Source organism: Euprymna scolopes, chromosome 16, assembly GCF_053919585.1.
Source record: "Euprymna scolopes isolate OS-2025 chromosome 16, ASM5391958v1, whole genome shotgun sequence".
NCBI classification, from domain to species: domain Eukaryota; kingdom Metazoa; phylum Mollusca; class Cephalopoda; order Sepiida; family Sepiolidae; genus Euprymna; species Euprymna scolopes.
Genome location: NC_136497.1, coordinates 91,758,629 through 91,771,359, shown reverse-complemented (window position 1 = coordinate 91,771,359; position 12,731 = coordinate 91,758,629). Strand labels below are relative to the sequence as shown.

The 12,731-nt window shown below is 33.5% G+C and overlaps 1 pseudogene; it reads left to right on the top strand.

The window, feature by feature from the left end:
- Positions 1–12,271: 12,271 nt before the first annotated feature.
- On the top strand, positions 12,272–12,367 carry LOC145296452 (U2 spliceosomal RNA; annotated as a pseudogene).
- The last annotated feature ends 364 nt before the right edge of the window (positions 12,368–12,731 follow it).

Sequence of the window (12,731 nt, the reverse complement as noted above, 5' to 3'; positions counted from 1 at the left end):
GAAACGCGAAGTTTATGATGTTCATCATTCAAGTAATCATACGAGCGACTCGATTCATAGAAAAAAAGAATTTCAATAACTACCTGGCGAATATATCCGGTGAACCAAGTGTAAGATGGTTTCAAACAATTACACTTAAGGATCAGAGAAAAAAAGATCCATCAGTTGAATTTTTTGAAATAGCGATTACTTGTCTGGCATCTTGTAGGATGTTTCATCCTCAACAAAAAATCACAGAAAAAAAATAATTGTAAGAAAAAAAAAATGGAATAAGAATATGCAAGAGTGATTATTAATGTGTTAGCTTTTATGCGTATTTATGCGTGTGGTTATTAATGGGTTAGCTTTTATGCGTATTTATGTGTGTGGTTATTAATGTGTTAGCTTTTATGCGTATTTATGTGTGTGGTTATTAATGTGTATTATGCGTATTTATGTATGTGATTATTAATGTGTTAGCTTTTATGCATATTTATGTATGTGATTATTAATGTGTTAGCTTTTATGCGTATTTATGTATGTGATTATTAATGTGTTAGCTTTTATGCATATTTATGTATGTGATTATTAATGTGTTAGCTTTTATGCGTATTTATGTATGTGATTATTAATGTGTTAGCTTTTATGCATATTTATGTATGTGATTATTAATGTGTTAGCTTTTATGCGTATTTATGTGTGTGTGTGTGAATGAGAATATGAGTATGAATAAGGCCTTCCGTATGCATATTTGTGAGAGTACGTATGACTGTGTATATATGTCATGGGTATATACGGGAGTACGTCGATTGAGACAGAAATAAAATTACCTAGGTCTATAAAGATTTCTTCTTAACTGAGTGGGGATAGAACAGATCAAGTGTGGTATTTGAACAGATACTAGACAGTGACCTCAGCCAAATCGAATTCGTATCGCAGAGACAAAGCTATAGCATCATCAATCAAAAATAAATAAATAAAATAAAATAAAATAAAACGAAAAAAAAAAGGAAAAAGTCATATACCTCAGTCTTACTACCCGCATTTTACACTAGACATAATGTGTTAAACTGTGCGCCTCTCGTGTTAGCTATTACAGCTATTTCGTGATCTACGAACATGCAAAAATGATCATGGGTTTTACCTCACAAGGGCAAAGTTAAGCACAAGGTCATTTTATATGTAGGGGCACCCAGCCCCCCCTCTCTCTCTCAAAGAAAAAGAAAAAAAAACTCTGGATAGGACAAAAATAATAAAAATAAAAAATGCTTCCTTGGTATGGCAGATACTACGCTTTTATTCTAGGCTAGGAGTCACATGACGTAAGAATGACCGCCTTTAATGATTATGCTTAATTGAATGAGAATAAATGTGCTTATATTGCTTTCTTTCATCTTCTAGAAACAATGGATCTTTTTATCGTCTATAGTAAAGGAAATGATTTCACAACTTCACATCACACATGTTGAGGGAACGGTGGAATAAACGAAAAAATAATAAATAAATAAATAAATAAATAAATAAATAAGCACTCATCCAGAATACGAGCCGTGCTATTTTTAGATAAGATGTTCAAGTTAAATTTTTGTTGATTAAATTGTTAGGTAAAAGTATAGAATAGTTACAAAACGTCCTCACCATGTTAAAGATGGAGTTCTTAAAAATAACGTTATTATTTCAGCACGGTCCGTATTCTATATAAGCACCAATGAAAAATATGTTATATCGGATTTTCCCTTCTATTCATAGTATTCCATCCAACAGTTACCCAAACTGATTAGTCTCAATGTCATCCGTTGTTACAACGCATTTAAAGTTCTGCCACCGACAATAATAAATGAATACTGGTATTTTCTATTTTTACCATTGAACCAGATTCACCAAAGCAAAAATGAAGTACTGTTGCCACATCTGGACAACAACTACTAGAAGCAGCTCATCCTGTCTTGACAGACTTCGTAGCTTCATGGGGGATGCCTTTTTCTCTTCCCTGCAACCTCTTTCCCACAGAAGAGACGTTGCGAGCCTGTCTCTGCTTTATCGTTATTTTCATGGCAAGTGCTCGTCTGAGCTTCAATCTATGGTCCCCCCTCACCAAACTTTCACGAAAAATACTCGTCTAGCCAAAACCACTATCAATAATTTCCCACACTCTTTATCTGTGCCTAAACCTAAACGTAGATTCCATGAACAAAGCTTCTTTCTTAGAAGTGCACGCCTGTGGAGCTCTCGTCCGTTTGCCTGCTTTCCAGCTGACTTCAATTTGATTATCTTCAAGTCCAACGTAAACAAGTTCTTGAGGAACTGCCCCCCCCTAAGTAATCCAATTTACAAAATTCTCACTACTTATGTTTACTACGCTATAATCCCATCGACTAATATATACCCATTAACTCTTATCCTCAAGTGGCCCCCAGGCCTTGCTGAGTGGCGAATCCTTTGTAAAAAAAAAAAAAAAAATTACACCAAATCTGCTATTGATATAAATTTAAAATTACAAACAAGAAAATATTCACTTATTTATACCTATATTTTATACTGGCTGGAAGACTCGACGTTGTTAGGAGTTTGAGGATAAGGATCAAATCAACAAATGTTCCAGCCTTCCTTATTTTTATTGTTATGGAAATCGGTTAAATTGTCCATTTTTTAATCAAATCGATTGATTTCCTACTCTAATTGGGGCCCATCTCCTGTACTGTACCGGGAGAAAGCTTCACGTATCTCCCCACCACAATACATTGTAGTCTACATTGCACTTTAGGGAATCTACTGTTGATTTTTTATAAAATTACCTGTAAATAATAGCTTTAAAATGTAAAAGTCAAGTATCATTGTAAAATTGTGCTCTAAACAGAAACATTCATTTCGAACGTGCCCCTTTCCTATCAAAGAGCAAAGTGTTGATTTTATGAAACTAATTTCACATAATCATTTGGATTAAAGTTAAACGTACAACAGCCAAGTATTATTGTTCAATTTTCTGGTCCCCCCTCGCCAATCTTTCACGATAAACACCTAACTAGCTGAAACCACTGTAAAAAATTTCCCCACTCTTATCTGTGCCAAAATCAAGACGTGGATTCCATGAACAGAGCTTCTTTCTTAGAAGTGCACGCCTGTTTCCCTCCTAACTACAACATGGATGTCTTCAAGTTAAACAAGTTCCTGATGGACCGCCCCATTAAGTAAGACACTTTATCAAATCTCCAACACTAACGTACTGTACACACAATAACCCTTATCCCCGAGTGGCTTTCGGGCCTTGATAAGTGGTGACTACCTTGTAAAACAAAACAAAACAAAAACATTTATTTCGAACCCGCCTGTGCTTTATAAAATATTTTTAGGTTGAACTTTTCTGCTTGTGTAAGGATAAAACTTCTCACATGCACTTCTGATGTTAGGTTGTATAAAGTGTTAACTTCGGTCAAAATAGAACTTCCTGTTTTAATCGGATTTTTTCGATTGCCGATTTTTGATACTTATCACACACATTCCGACACAAAACCTACGTTAGAACACTTCCAGACACATCAAGTACCTTCGTGTAAAATTTCCAACAAAATCGGCCCAGCTTTTTCCGAATCTATAGGGAAATCTCTCTCTCTCTCTTTCTCGCACACACACAGACGAAATTCCTTTTATACAAGTGTAAATTCTATGCCAAGATATTTATTATCACCGCTGAATTTGTATGATTCGACCTCTAGGAAATAAGTTATTAATTTTACCCACCTGGCGTTACCTGGGATCCATTATATTCAAATGTTTCTTTTTGTAAATATTTTAGGATCAATAAGTGCACGTTTTGAACTCTTATTAAAAGAATAATAGTTATTGCTCTTAACTGAGGTGTCTTCATATTAACAAAGATGTCACACAAAATTTTTCAAAAAATAATTTATGGCGAAACAGAGTAGTTAAATTGCCAATAACATAGTACAACAATAACAAATGTAAGTTGGGTAGTTAAAGCTTAATTTTTTGCAGATTAAATGCTATTTAGGTTGAACTTTTAAAGTCCAGCCGAGATTATTTTATAGATTAGATGAAGATTACTTGTAATTATGAAAGTTTTTCTATAAATATGTTCTCGTAGGCTTTTAAAATTTTGAAGTTCTCGGCGTTCCTGCCTTTTCTTTTTACTTAGTTCGTCCTGGGTTCTCTTTAGTCTAGTCCAATGGTTCGCAACGTTTTTTTTTAAATCATGACTTTCTTTTCTTTTTAATGTATTTTGGTGAACCCTTATAGCGTATTTTATTTTTCAGTAATGTAAAGAAAACCAAATAACATATATCAACAGTTTATCTTGAAGGAAGACTAAACCGATATTAACGTTACATGTACCATGGGAGGGTCACATAGACCCCGGTTGAGAATCATTGGATGTCTGAAAAGACCTTTTCACAATGTCTTTATACATTTTCTTTTTTCTGACGTTCTACGAATATTTCATTTTCCCATCTTCTTCTTCTTCTTCTTCTTCTTCTTCTTCTTCTTCTTCTTCTTCTTCTTCTTCTTCTTCTTCTTTCCTCGACCAACGATTACTTTTATCCACGTACGTTTCTTTTCAGACCATTAGTATCATTCTTGCCACTTTTCTTTATATAAATATTTTCTTTTCTTTCTTTTACCTTCACGCATGAAATTTGTTAATATATTTCTTATTGCTTCCTTTTTAGTTGGCCTTTTTTTTTTTATATTTCCCTTCCCGTCATGCATTTCGTCCTCCACCCCTCTTCCTCTCTCTCGTCTTATTAATTTCTTTTCCTCTAATTTCTTACAATCACTAACAGTGTTTCCTTCTTTCTATCTCTTCCTTTCTCTTTCACACACACACACACACACACACACACACACACACACACACACACACACATACACACACACACACACACACACGCACGCACACACACACACACACATAAAAAAATCAATATTTTATAAGAGTTTTGGATAAAAAAAAACTCAGTTGTAGAACAGAAACTAATATCGATTTGTCCCATATCATCTCATACATATGTATATTTATTTGGACTTCTTTCTCTTCCTCTCTTTCTGTCCGTTTCCCTTCCTCCTTATCTCTGTCACTTTCTCTCTCTCTCTCTCTCTCTCTCTCTCTCTCTGTCTGCCTCCTTTCTCTCTCTCCGTCTCTCTAATAACCGTCCCAGGACAGGTATCTCTATTTCTATCTCTACTATTATATATAAGTCACTTTGTGTGTATGTTGTGTGTTTCTTTCCTCATAGGTTCCGAAACGGCTGAACCTATCGTTTGCAAATTTCAAATAAAGGTAATTTATATGTCTGACACTGTCCGTAGATGTTTTGTAAAGAAATTCATCGACAATAGAAAAAGTCTGAGCTTAAAAATAGGCTTTCTCTTATAGATAAAAAAGAAGGATTTTTACAGGGGATTATTTTACATTACATCGGTCGGTGTAACGTAAGATATTACTCTGTACAGAATTTTCTTATTATTATCTATAACATAAACGAGACTATGTTTAATATCATCAAGCCCAAATATCAGCTGACGTGATATTGAAAACAAGCGCAGACGGAATTCGATGAACATTATCATTATTATTTTTTTTCAGTTTTTATTGTTTTTGCGAATTAGTCTAGCGGGAAAATTATTCCTCTTAATATATAATGATCAATAAAGAATTGATTTTATAATAATACATACACAATTTGCATAAATTAAAATATCATGTTTAAGCGTATTGTACGAACAGTAACGCCGGGCGCCAGCTAGAAAGCAATAAATGTACCCTTAGTATAAAATTTGAACGACATCCTTCTTTCTTTCGAGCGTATTGCACTGTTTTGGTGGCAACCCTGTAAATTGTAAAAAAAAAAAAAAAAAAACATCAAATGAAAAAAAAAATAATGAGTCTACGTTATTCACACCGTTGTTTAGAATACATTCTTGGTAATTTATTATAAATATAATTGACTATTAATAAACACAAAGCGAGCGAATCAAGCCTGATGGAAATAGTATAAAATTATAGCAGGGGGAGGGGTCAAACAACGCACAGTAAAAGAAAGTGAGAGTGATAGACAGAAACATAGTTATTGATGAGTTTGAATTGAATGCGAATTAGAACAATCGAAATGAATTTTTGCAAATAATATTGTAAAATTTAAATTGGATTTTTTTAAAACATAATTCAATCTCAAAACTAAGGATATTTTAACATATTTTGTGATTAAAAACATATATGAAAAAAAGGAAATCAACTTGGATCAACTCAGCTTAATAATAATAATAATAATAATAATAATAATAATAATAATAATAATAATAATAATAATAATAATAACTAGCGGGACCTGTGGAAATTCCACAGTGACTCTTTCATATGTAATATATTGATGTTGGCTCAGCGTAAATGGAGACACCCTGATATTATTGCAGTTCTTTTGTTAAAACTGCAAAAGTATATATCTAAGCTAACAGAGACGCCCGGCATAGCCTGGCCGTAAAATATGTTTAAATATAATATTCTAATTTATGCAGAATTCGAATATATTACTATAAGAGTCAATTTTCGAGCCATCCTTATATATTATAAACTTGTGATTTCAAAAGTAAAATATATATCCATATGGCTTAGGTGCATCAGCTTGAATCGAAACCGAAACCAAAACTTATGAAGGAAAAAAGAATGTATGCATATATAACTTGAGTTCTTTCAGCTATAATCGAAACTGAAACCAAAACTGTCGACGAATTTTTGGTAAAATTATTTATTACAAGAAATGGAAAGGCATAACAATCAAACAACAGACACTCGGAAGAATATATATATATATATATATATATATATATATATATATACATATATATATACATATATATATATATATATATAAAGTTATAAAATATATATGGCGATTATGCTTAATCGCCATATATATTTTAGGACTTACTTACTAGCTCTATCTATGTATTGAGCACTGTTGAAGTAAATAATTAAAGGTTACACATAAATTTATACTTTCGTATATTAATTTATGTGAGTAAATAAAGTATGTATATAAATATATATATATATATATATATATATATATATATATATATATATATATATCGATCGGCACGGTTTGCTTGATCTGTGTTGGTTAATAGAAATTCTTGTGTGCGGGACGTTTGCTCAGGTGGGCTTAACTCGCATGCAAGAGGCTCGGGTTTCGAATCTTGAGTTCGGATGTGTCTAACTAATTAGTCAAAACTCGAGTCTTGGACTTCCGGTGCGTTGACTGTCATGGCTCTTGTGGATTGCGACGTTGTTTAGCTGTGGAATTATATATATATATATATATATATATATATATATATATATATATATATATATATATATATATATATATATATATATATGTATGTGAAGTTTCTTTCTGTCTGTCTGTGGACATTTCCCTATGCAATAACTCCGTCAACTTTCAGTCTACAGACTTGAAATTTGATGTACAGGGTACTGAGATTTTGAAAAAATGTTGTAATCTGTTTTCGGCTAGAAATTTGGCTGTTAAGGGGTCAAAGTTCAACGATTTGACCTTTGAGAACTCTACCAAACTTCTCCGCCAATTTTAGGTCCAAGCACTTGAAATTTTATATAGGTTCCTTGGACATGGATCTAACTCAACTTAATTTGAGCCAAAACAATAAATATTAAGGGATCATAATAGGGGTCAAAGTTTTAAAAAAAATTTGACCTCTGCCGCCTCTATCAAATTACTCAGACAATTTCTGGTTTAAACATTTGAAATTTTACATAAAGGATATTTCAGAGATAGAGCAAGCTTTTTAATCGGTTTCGGTCGAAAATTTAAATGACTAAAAAAATTAATTTCTTAACCCTCAACTGGGCACTTACTTTTCTACAAGGAGCGGTTGTTTTTTTCGCCGATATTTTTGAAAGTCATCCTCTCTTTTCGAGTGTCTAGCCTTAATTTAAACCTATGTCACTTCAGGTTTGACGGTGGTCGTAACAGCAAAAACGTCACGTTTTTTCCCGTTCTTTTCTTCCTTCGCGGTACGGGTCCGAGCCTGCCATCCTACTACCACTTTTTTTTTTGCTCAACACACACCTCCAAACACCCGGGTAACGCCGGGCATCCATGCTAGTATATATATATATGTATATATATATATATATATATATATGTATATATATATATATATATATATATATATATATATATATATATAAGTAATGAAATCAAAAGGATGTTGTTCTTACCTGATTTACGCAATGGTAAACTTAAATCTAATATAGATACCAGTATTTATATATAGATTATTTAATCCCAACCGAATTAAAAAAGCTCAATACGCAATAGAGAGTAGAACTTATTATAAGAGAAAGAAAATCAAAACTGTGTTGAAATTTACAATCAAAATATATTGACCGACTGAATACTCCAAAAAACAATTTACACAGTCCTTATTCCGCAGTTTCAGAGAACGCTATTCTTGTTATTCTTCTTATCAGAGGACAGAAAGAAATCAGCAAATTATATTTGTAGCAATGCTAGAATATGCTGATTATGTCATTAAGTGAAACCACAATTTATTATAATCATAAATTACCAAGAAAAACAAGTGAAAAAATGTTGAATATATAAAAAAAATTAAAACAAACCGCGCATAATATTTCACCTTGTATGAAGATTCTCTCAAGGTAATCCGAAAGGCAAAAATAATTCTTTAGAGAGAATGAAGACCCAAAATAAATCCATTGTACTGTGGTGTATTGTTTTTAGTGTTATTGACTATAATGTGTCTCTATTAAAAGGAAGCATTGTCATAAACGTTCACATATATTTATAATTTTTTAATTTCCTAACAAACATACCCAGTAAACCAAGAGCAATATAGATGCAAACAATTGCACTGAAAGAACCGGTTAGAATTTGAAAATAATTTCGACGTTACAATGTATGAGATAGCGGGTGAATGTCTGTCATTTGGCATACCGCCCCATACCCAGCTAGAAAAAGTGAGAAAAAAGAAATTAAAAAGGAAACATTTATTATCTATGAGATAAGTATCAAGTATATTACATCAATTAATGTGTTGGTTGATTCAAGTAGAACATTGCTCACGTGTAAGTCAACGAACTTTAAATCTGCCTTTCTTTTTCTATTTTTCACATTTTTACTCTATGAAAGGGAAAGTTGACCATTGAAGGTTAAATTCATGCATTGCATGGAGAGACGTACGAGGCGAATGATACGATTGGTGTGTAAAGCAATTATAATCTGAACTTGGAGGAAGATGAAATTTGGACAGTGTTGAGAAATGTGTGTAGAAAAGGAGTTTACGTTGATATGGCCACATTAAAAGAATAGGTGAGAGTGTCTAGGTTGGTGATATCTAGTAATTATAGCAATTGGATTACATGGGATGGACTTGCGAGGACTATATGATTTTACTTATTCATAAATGACACTTAAGTATATTATAATGTCTTATTCTGAAATGCGTTAGAATATGTACTAATTTCAACATGACATGTAAGTAGGTAATAATGTTTTCACCTGAAATGCGTAGATTTAGGAGATCTCCAAGCAATGAAAAGAATTATATAATTTTACTTATTTCTACACGACACTTAAGTAAGTAATAATGTTTTCACCTGAAATGTGTAAATTTAAAAGATCTCTAAACAGCAAAAGCACTATATGATTTTTATTTATTGCGACATAAGACTTAAGTAGATAATAATGTTTCCACCTGAAATGCGTTGGAATTTGTATTAATTTTAACATATATGAGTAGGTAATAATGGTAATGAAAATATTTTGGAGAGGAAATAATTTTAATGATTTTTAACTAATAAAGAGTGACCATGAAGGGAGGTAATCCGTTTCTCATTAATTAATGTTTGCAATGATGATGTTTTTGTGACACCGGGCGTACGGAGAAGTTTACTAATATATAGATTATCAATCTTCATCTAAAAATTCAGAAAACATAAGATTGTTACTTCTAATTCTATTTTTTTTTTTTTTTTATTACATTTTCACCCCAAACAAGGCAAATTGCCACTTTGGTGTAGGGGGCTACTATCAGGGGCAACACTACTGGGGTACTATGTAGGGATTTGGGCAGCAAGGTGTCGGTTCACGTTACACTTGAACTTCTGCACGTCAGTACTGTTGGGGAAGCAGGGACCTGGAATGGAATTCCAGAGTCTAGCGGTTCTGGGGAAGAAACTATTGGAGTAAAAAGATCTTTTACATCTAGGGATCTCTACAGTGTGGGCGTGGGATTTAGCAGCCTGTCGGGTTTGTCGAGGGTGCTCACGTCGTGGGGGCACAAGTGATTGCAGTTCGTCAGAGCATTCACCACTAAAATACTTGTAGAAAAGGCAGAGGGATGCAACATTTCGTCGATGGGACAGAGGCTGAAGCTTAGATGCCAGTTCAGGGCCTATCAGGTTTGCGACTCTCTTTTAGACTTTGTCAAGGAGCGAGAGACTAGTAGCAGATGCACCAGCCCAGATGTGGCAGCAATACTCCATACATGGGCGAATGGTGGCCTTATAGAGGTACAGGATACTTTCGGGTGTTAGTAGTTTTCTAGCACGGTAGAGAGAGCCCACCTTTCTTGCAGCGGCCCTGGCAATGCCTTCAATGTAATTGTTCCAACTCATGTGAACGTTAGGCCAAGGAGTTTGAAAGATGGACTCTCAGATAAAGAGTCGTTGGCCATTGCTATGGGTGGTAGAGAGGGTTTCTTGTAATTATTGAATGAAACTAGTTTAGTCTTGGCAGCATTGAACGCGACCAACCACTTTTGTCCCCATTCCACTACAGATTGGAGGTCTTCCTCTAGTGTTTCTGCCATTTCTTTAGAAATGTGTTCATTCGTCTTCCTGTCGTGCCTGCCATAGAGTGTAGTGTCATCAGCATATATACCCATCTCAGAGGCAATGTTGTCGGGGAGGTCATTTATGAATATCAGGAACAATAGAGGTCCAAGGATAGAACCCTGGGGCACCCCCGCATTTATATCATATTGTTTAGATGTACGACCGTCGAGGACAACCTGGATTTTTCTCTTATCTAAGAAGGATTTAATTATGTTAAGTATTCTACCAGTGATACCGTATGATCTGATTTTACTGAGGAGACCCTCATGCCATACCCAGTCAAAAGCCTTAGATATATCTAGAGCTACCGCTCTTTTTCATTCTGTACGCACATTCTCTCTCTCTCTTTCTCTCTCTCAGTCTGCCCCCCCTCTCTCTCTCTCTCTCTATATATATATATATATATATATATATATATATGGTTACTTAATTTAATCACATAAATTTATATACGAAAGTATTATTTTATGCATAAACTAAGTATTTACTTAAACAGTACTCAGTACATAGGTAGAGTTAGATAGTAAGTTATAAAAATTGATTGCCATATATATTTTTATAACTTACTACTACTACTACTATTACTACTACTACTAGTCTCTCTCTTTTTCTCTCTCTCTCGCTCTCTGTCTCTCTCTCTCTCTCTCTCTCTATATATATATATATATATATATATATATATATATAGTTATATTTAAGAAAAAAGATTTCCAGCAGAGTAAAGAAAAAAATCGAAATAAAAGCGTAATATTTATATTTTCATTTTTAGAAAGTTTAGATGCGATAAATCATTGGTATCGACAATTTTAAACCTAACAATAGAGAATCGTTTTAGGTTCCCATATCAAGCTCTCTACAATCGGTCTATCTCATATAGACTGGCTGAAAAGAGCTTAATGGGGACCCAAAACGTTTACTTATTACCAGGTTTTAAACCGACCATACCGATGAGTTATCTCATCTAAACTTTCTGATATATATATATATATATATATATATATATATATATATATATATATATATATATATATATATTGTGGATAAAGATTAATAATTGTAAATTATGAATCAGTTTCAAAAGGAGAAAACAAAAAAAGATCAAACAAAATCAACATTTTGAAACTGATTTATAATTTACAATTATTATTCTTTATCGTCAATATTAATATAGCTCTAAGATAAATTTACCTATTGAGCTTATTATATATCTACAATACTATGAGCACTGTGCCTTTAAAGTATTAATAAACTTTGCCCTTTTAGACTTCAGGTCTAATTCCCCTATAATATATATATATATATATATATATATATATATATATATATATATATATATATATATATATATATATATATATTAGATCATTTAATCTATTTGTCTATCATATTACTTTTTACTTTTTTTCTTGGCCTTTTGGTCAAGATCAAAGTGTAGTATCTGTTCTTCAGATGCTCACTTGGCCTTTTGGCCAAGATCAAAGTGTAGCATCTGTTCCGGCAGATACTGCAAGCAAAGACCATATGTGGGGGAAACCCCACATATAAGACCTTGGTCAATGTAGGGGCAACCCTTCACACCAATTGTCACTATCCAGCTCCCCTACTCCCCGGGGAGCTGGTCCCCATTTCCCCTTCACTCCTCACATTAAAAATCGGCCTTGTGCCTAATTTGCTCAGTGGGGGAGCAAATAAATACCATCTGTTCCGGCAGATACTGCAGCTATGACTAGCAAAGACCAGATGTGGGGGCAACCCCACATGCCTGACCTTTAACCAGCTCCCATTTCCCACCTCTCGGGAGCTGGTCCCCTTTTTCCCTTCCCCCTCCCTTCACTCCTCACATTAAAAATTGGCCTTG